This window comes from Antechinus flavipes, chromosome 6 (assembly GCF_016432865.1).
Source record: "Antechinus flavipes isolate AdamAnt ecotype Samford, QLD, Australia chromosome 6, AdamAnt_v2, whole genome shotgun sequence".
In the NCBI taxonomy this organism is placed as follows: domain Eukaryota; kingdom Metazoa; phylum Chordata; class Mammalia; order Dasyuromorphia; family Dasyuridae; genus Antechinus; species Antechinus flavipes.
In genome coordinates, this window is record NC_067403.1 from 166,375,824 (window position 1) to 166,382,281 (window position 6,458).

Genomic DNA, 6,458 nt, shown 5'->3' on the forward strand with positions numbered 1-6,458 from the left:
ACAGAAACTACCAGACAGGCACTTTACTGTATCAAAGAGGAATGAGATTAGTCTATACTGAATCAGTGTTGAATCCTCAGTCAAGATAGTGTTTTTTAGTTGCAAAGTGCTTTCTTTACTTTAACTTTATTTGCCAGTTGCCTTTTAATTTCCAGTTCCAGTGGTCTTTCCTCAGTCCTCAACCTGTCTGCTCTGTTTGACGATCTCTTCCTTCGAGTTTTGTGCCGTTCTTCCCTTCATGTTTGCCTCTTCATTCTCCTGATCATCTCTTTGATACTTTTACAGTATCAAAAATATTACAAAAAGAGGAAGATAAAAATTTAGCATTATTTGTAAGGGAGAAACTAGACATTTCCCCATAAATACAAGAGTAAAGACAGTAATGAAAGGGAAATAACTCTTCTGGGCTTCAAATAATATTACAAAGCAGAAATTACTAAAATCCATTTGTTATTGCCGAAAAAATTTTAAAAATAGATTAATGGAACAAAAGAAAGTTCAGAAATAATTAAATTTGATAATCTACCTAAATTTTAGGATAAACATGAAAGGATAAATCACCTAGGTGACTCCCTATTTAATTAAATTTATTTTTAATAGAAATCAGTTTTTCCTTTTGCCCCAATTGAGGGGGGAAAGAACCCCCCAAGCTCCCGAAAAACAAAATGCTTTTCAATAAAAGCTTATTGTCTATCAAAATGAATTCTTACATTAACTGTGTTTGATAAGAATTGTTGGGAAACTGAGAAAGAACAATTCTATTACTTCTACACCACACTTCCTCTAAAAAGACACCCCCCCCCCCCCCCCACCCCAGCCCATTGGTTTAAGAATTACTGGACTACTTCCAACAGACTTGTGATGGAGAAAGTCATTTGCATCCAGAGAGAGAACTAATGGAGACTGAATGTGGAGCACCACACAGTGTTTTCACCATTTTTATTGTTTGCTTGCCTTTTTTCTCACTTTTTTCCTTTTTGATCTGATTTTTCTTGTGCAGCATGATAAATGTGGAAATATGTTTAGAAGAATTGCACTTATTTAATCTATATTTGATTTCTTACTGTCTAGGGGAGCAGGGAAGGGGAGAGGAAGGAAGAAAAAATTGAAACATGAGGTTTTGAAGGGTGAAATGTTGAAAACTACCTTTCCATGTATTTTGAAAAATAAAAAGCTATTATTATTTAAAAGAATCATTATTATTGTTACTGGATTTCATAATAAATTGTCAAGTGGATTTAGAAATATTTGGCTGACCAGACACAAGAATAATCATTAATAAGCCAAGGTCATTTTGGAATGTGTTCTCTAATGAACAAGTATCCCCGGGAATCTGATCCAGAACTCCCATTTTCAACATTTTAATCTAATTTACATGCAGACATAAAGAGTAAACTTGTCAAATTTTTAATTCATTCAAAACATGGTAGGGGTGGATAGCTAACATTGTTGAAAGACAGTTGATATTGCAAAAGATTAAAACAGATTATAATGATAGCTTAAAGAAGGGAAAATAAAATTTAAAAGAAATAAATGTAAAGTCCTATATTAAATATAGGGCTCAAAAAAATCAACTGAAGAGGCATAGTTAGACAATAGTACAATTCAAAAAGAACTGCAAGTTTTAATTCACACAAAATGTGAATCACAGAACAGTAAAATCACAGTTCTAGAGTATGAAATTATCTTCCATTTACTATCTCTGTCTTGTGCATATTGTCTCCTCCACTGGAATGTGAATTCGTTGTTAGCTGACTTCTTACTAAATAGACTTGAAGAAAAGAGTTTAAGACAATGTCCTTTTCTTTAATATTTTTAAAATTCTGAATTTAACAAATACCAAATGAAACAAATGTTTCCATAAACATTGTAAAACAGGAGGATTTTCTATTATATTATTTTAGTTTTTGCATTTTCTTGTTTCTGCTTACTTCAGTCTGTATTGTTCATATAAGTCACACAAGTTGTATCATCTAAAAGTGATTAAAGAGGATATAATTTATAAAAATTAGGAATCAATAGCAGTCCCTTGGTCTACAATATAACTTCCTGTAATATTATATTTGCTATAGAAAGATCAGATCCAACTTTTGTCATTTTGATTTCACAGCACCTTTGTCCAGGGACTTGTCTGGAAAGTAAGAATACTCTCCTGCTTTTTAAAAGAGTATTCTGACTAAGGTGTAACCTCCTCTTAGAGATTCAGGGTTATCATTTTAAATATAATTGTTCTATTTTACTCTTGTGTTATTGAACCATTGTATCACTGAATACAGTCACAACTTCAGATTTCCCTTGGGCACACAGGGCTACACAACACAACACAAATTGTCCCAAAATGTACTGCTTTTTATTTTAGGTCTAAATTTTAAGAGTTGTGTTTCTTACCTCATGGTCATGCTCTTATATTCTTCCTCCTGCCAATATTATTATCTCTATTTCTAATCTTTTGTGGAATGTAAACCAAATAATAATTAAAATCCTATAAATCTGAGTAAAGTCTTTTATGGCTAACGGGCATGAATATTAATGCCTACAATGGGAGTCAGATGATACCCCAGCTCTGTTACTTATCACAATTTCTCTGAACCTCAGTTTTTTTATCTGTAAAATGAAAGATTTGAATTAGTTGACTTGCAAGGATCTTCCAATCCCAAATCCTATGACAGACTTTGATGAGGGCTTTCCCCCCATTATTCCTGAATTTCAGCTTGTATTCAGAATAAATGAGGTAGTCAAATAACTGAGTTCTAGAAGGTGAAATATTAACTCTCCTTGAGGTTACAGAGAAATAGAATTCTATTTGGCTCCTTCCCAGTGAACATAGCCAGTTGTGCTTTATACCAACAGTACCCTTTGTTGCCAGATGTACATCTTATTGAAGTTATTAGGAAGATGTTAGTTTCTACCAATTCTAATATTATAGGACCACACTTTTAGAGATGCATGTGTTTTTATATTATGGTGAGGAAGCTGAGGGCCTGGGATATTTGTATTTTCATATTTTTTAATCAGCTGTTTGAGAATCATGAATTTCTATTTTTATTTCTCTTGACATCTCTCATTTAATTTGATTGTCCTGAAAGCAACTTAAAAGCTCTACTTTGGGGCAGCTAGTGGTGCAGTGGATAGAGCACCAACTCCAAAGTCAGAAGGACTTGAGTTCAAATTCAACCTTAGGCACTTTACACTAGCTGTGTGACTCCGAACAAGTCACTTGACCCCAATTATCTCCCCCCAAGAGAGCCACAGACAGTGGGGAAACTCTGGGTGAGGTATAGGGAACCTGCTGCCCATGTCTGGTTTAGCTCCCCATCTCTGCTAAGGGCTCTTGACCTTCCTGAGAAGTCAGGGGGCAGTGATAACCTGTGTTGTGAATAAAGCAGAGCGATACCAGGTGGCAAAGAGTCATCTACACACAATAGCAAGTTCTTTATGTGGTCCCCCCTGGGCAGTATATACTTAGTGCAAGTGTATGAGGGTATATAAAGAGGGAAGACTTTGGAATAAATGGACTCCATATTTTAACCATCCTTGGGAGTCTCGCCTCATCACTCCTCCATTAAGATGGTATATTTTGACCACCCCAACTTGGGGTCTCTAGAAAGCAGGACACAACATTTGGCGCCCAACATGGGGCTTTAGGTGACTCATCAGCTCAACTGACGGTGAGTTCTGTGAGAACTCCCTGTGATTCAGAAATAGGGTAAATATAAAAATAGGCAAGTGGGAAGATTCAGTAAGGACTCTGGTTTTTTTCAACCAAAACGAGGCAAATACTAAGAAAAAAGGGTTCCCCCCAGGGAAGTATGAAGCATGCTTAGTTAGGAAGAGAAGCAAGGTTTGTTGGTAACTCAGAAGCAGATTGATAAATTCTTAAATATATTAGAGTGCACGTCTCCTTGGCTCTCTAAGGAAGAAAAAACAGAGCCAGATATGTGGGAAATAGTGGGAGAGCAACTAATTGAACATTCTGAAGCTATGGGTCCTGATTCAATTGCTGAGGAAACATTCCTTATGTGCAGTATAATACGATTGGCTTTAAAGAATCCTACAAGGAAAGATTTTAATGTGGACAGACAGGCAGAGAAATGTGAGGAGAAAAAGCAGGAGGAGGATGGTTCTGCCCAATTGGGCCAAGTTAAGTATCTCAAGTACCTTGCTGATAATCCTAAAGAATATGGTGCTTCTCACTTTCACAGCCTATACTAAAGAATATGGTGCTTCTCACTTCCACAGCCTATACTCCATCAGGAGCCCTTAGGGTATTCCCCATCTCTGAGACTATCATAAATGCCTCTCATCCAAATAGCTTTCCTAGGATAGATACCAAAGAATATTTTTTCCCAGATTCCTGATTTTGTTTCCTCAAAGGAGTAGGGGCAATGGGTAGAACATGTTCCCTTCAGTGAGTGTGATATCTCCCTGGAGCCTTACAAGGGAATATTTTTTACCAATTAGAACAGGTATTAATAAAACAAAGCAGTTTGAAGCCCCTCCAAGAGGTACATGTTTAGGGCCTCCCTTTTCAGAATTTACTTGCCTGGGAGCTATATGAGGGAATGCAGGAGTCAGGGAATTTAAAGTTGCGATGCATGGACTGCCGATCTGTAAGCCTACTTCCCTTCACCTGGAGGAAATTCTCCTTCATTTAAGAAACAACAGCCTCTATGAAGAACGACTCTGGACTGAGTGTTTTAAGGGAGCCAAGTGGCAGGATTAAGAGTGTGACACACAAAGGTTGGGGGTGTCTAGTAGGAGAGCCTCCCCCTAGGTAGCCATGGCTGCCCTTTGGCTTCTAAAATGCTCTGGTGCTCTAAGATAAGTTTTGAGGTTTCTTCTCTAAAGCACGAGAGCCATTCTAGGGAAACTGAGTCCAGTTTCTTTGAGAAATGGGCGATGGGTCTGGGATGGCCCAGGACTGTAGGCCAAGATAAGACTGCAGTTAAACTGCTCCAAATCTGTTAACCCTTTAGCTGAAAGTGTGTGCTTAAGAACTTTCTTGATTCTGACTAAGGCTGGAGCAGAGAAGTCTGTATGGGAGAGCTTTGAAGCTCATCTGGAGGCCTGAGAAGAGAAGATTGGGTCCCCAATTTCACCATCAAACCACACCCCAATAAGGGAGCAGGACAGGAGGGAATCATAAGAAACCAGTGTTTAAATATCAGGTCATCAAGCTGTCAAGGCAGAGGGAGAGTATCCAAACAATTCTTAAGTTCCCCTGCAATCCCTGCTCTATGTGGGAAGGAACAAGTGAGACCAGAGCGCCAGAGCAAGAGGGAAGGAGAAGTCCCCATAGCAAAGAGAAATTCAGTGGTCCTACCGGCCACATCAGGGGACAGCCAGGGTTTCGCTGTCGTAGGGGAGCAAGGGGGATCTTGACCAAGCCCCAAACTCCTGCCAGAAGTCAGGGCACTGGGGGATACAACTTGTCCCCTATAGGTAATCCTTCCTCCAGTGCTCCTCCTGCTCGAACTCAGAACTGGGGAGACTCCTCGGACAGCTTCCATGGCACCTAAAGCATGAACCTCTGTGGTTCCCGGAAACGGCAGCAGCCAAGAGTAGGGCCTGTTCTCCATGTCTCGCTTTAATTCTGTGTTCTCTCTCCTCTGCTGGAGTTTGATCCCTATCATTAAAGACTCCAAAAGCTGTTTCTAGCAGCTGAGAGGGAGAAATTTGAAGATTCAAAACTGGCTTCTGTAGCTTCCTCTGTATATCTGGGGCAGATTGTTTAACATTAACATCTCCCCAGGACAGACCAAGGAGGACATTGGCCTTGGACCCCTCAAAAAGCTGGGTGGGGTCCTCAGAGCAATGGCCAGGTTTAGTCTGGGAGGGATATGACATTGAAAGAGGCTCCTCTGCTCTGAATGTGCCTGATATCTGCTGCTTCTCCCAATGGGCAGAGGTTAAAATCAGTATCCTGAGGAGGAGAAAAAGGGGTCCCACTCCTTGTATCTGAGGGATCAAGGAATGGGGACTGGGAAGTCTCAGGATTTGGTTCAGGTGAGGGGGATAGAGTTAAAGAAATATTGTTGGACATAAGGTCCTGTTCTGGAAGGGATTCAGAAGCCTCCTTCCCTCTAGCAAATTTAAGCAGCATCCTGCAGTGCTGTTTTAATTTAAGCTTTTTAGTTTTGAGATCTTTCAAGCTGAATTTTCTCTGTTTTTTAAGAGATTTTCTAAGGGAGAATCTTTAGGGATCGAGATAAATTGTCCCATTTTGCCACAAATCTTAGATTCCCAGATTCTATAGCACTTCGTCCTTCTTTTAGACGTCCCTAGAGATGGAGAAAGAGATGACAAAACACTCCCTGATTAAGGGGACTTTTCGGCAGAAAACACAGGAATTTCCCTTTCAGGGGAATTCTGAGAGAATTCTGCTGGAGTATGGAGCTCCAACAACCCAGATTTTCTCCGGGAATTTTTGGATGTCCTAGCTATAAGAATATACAGCA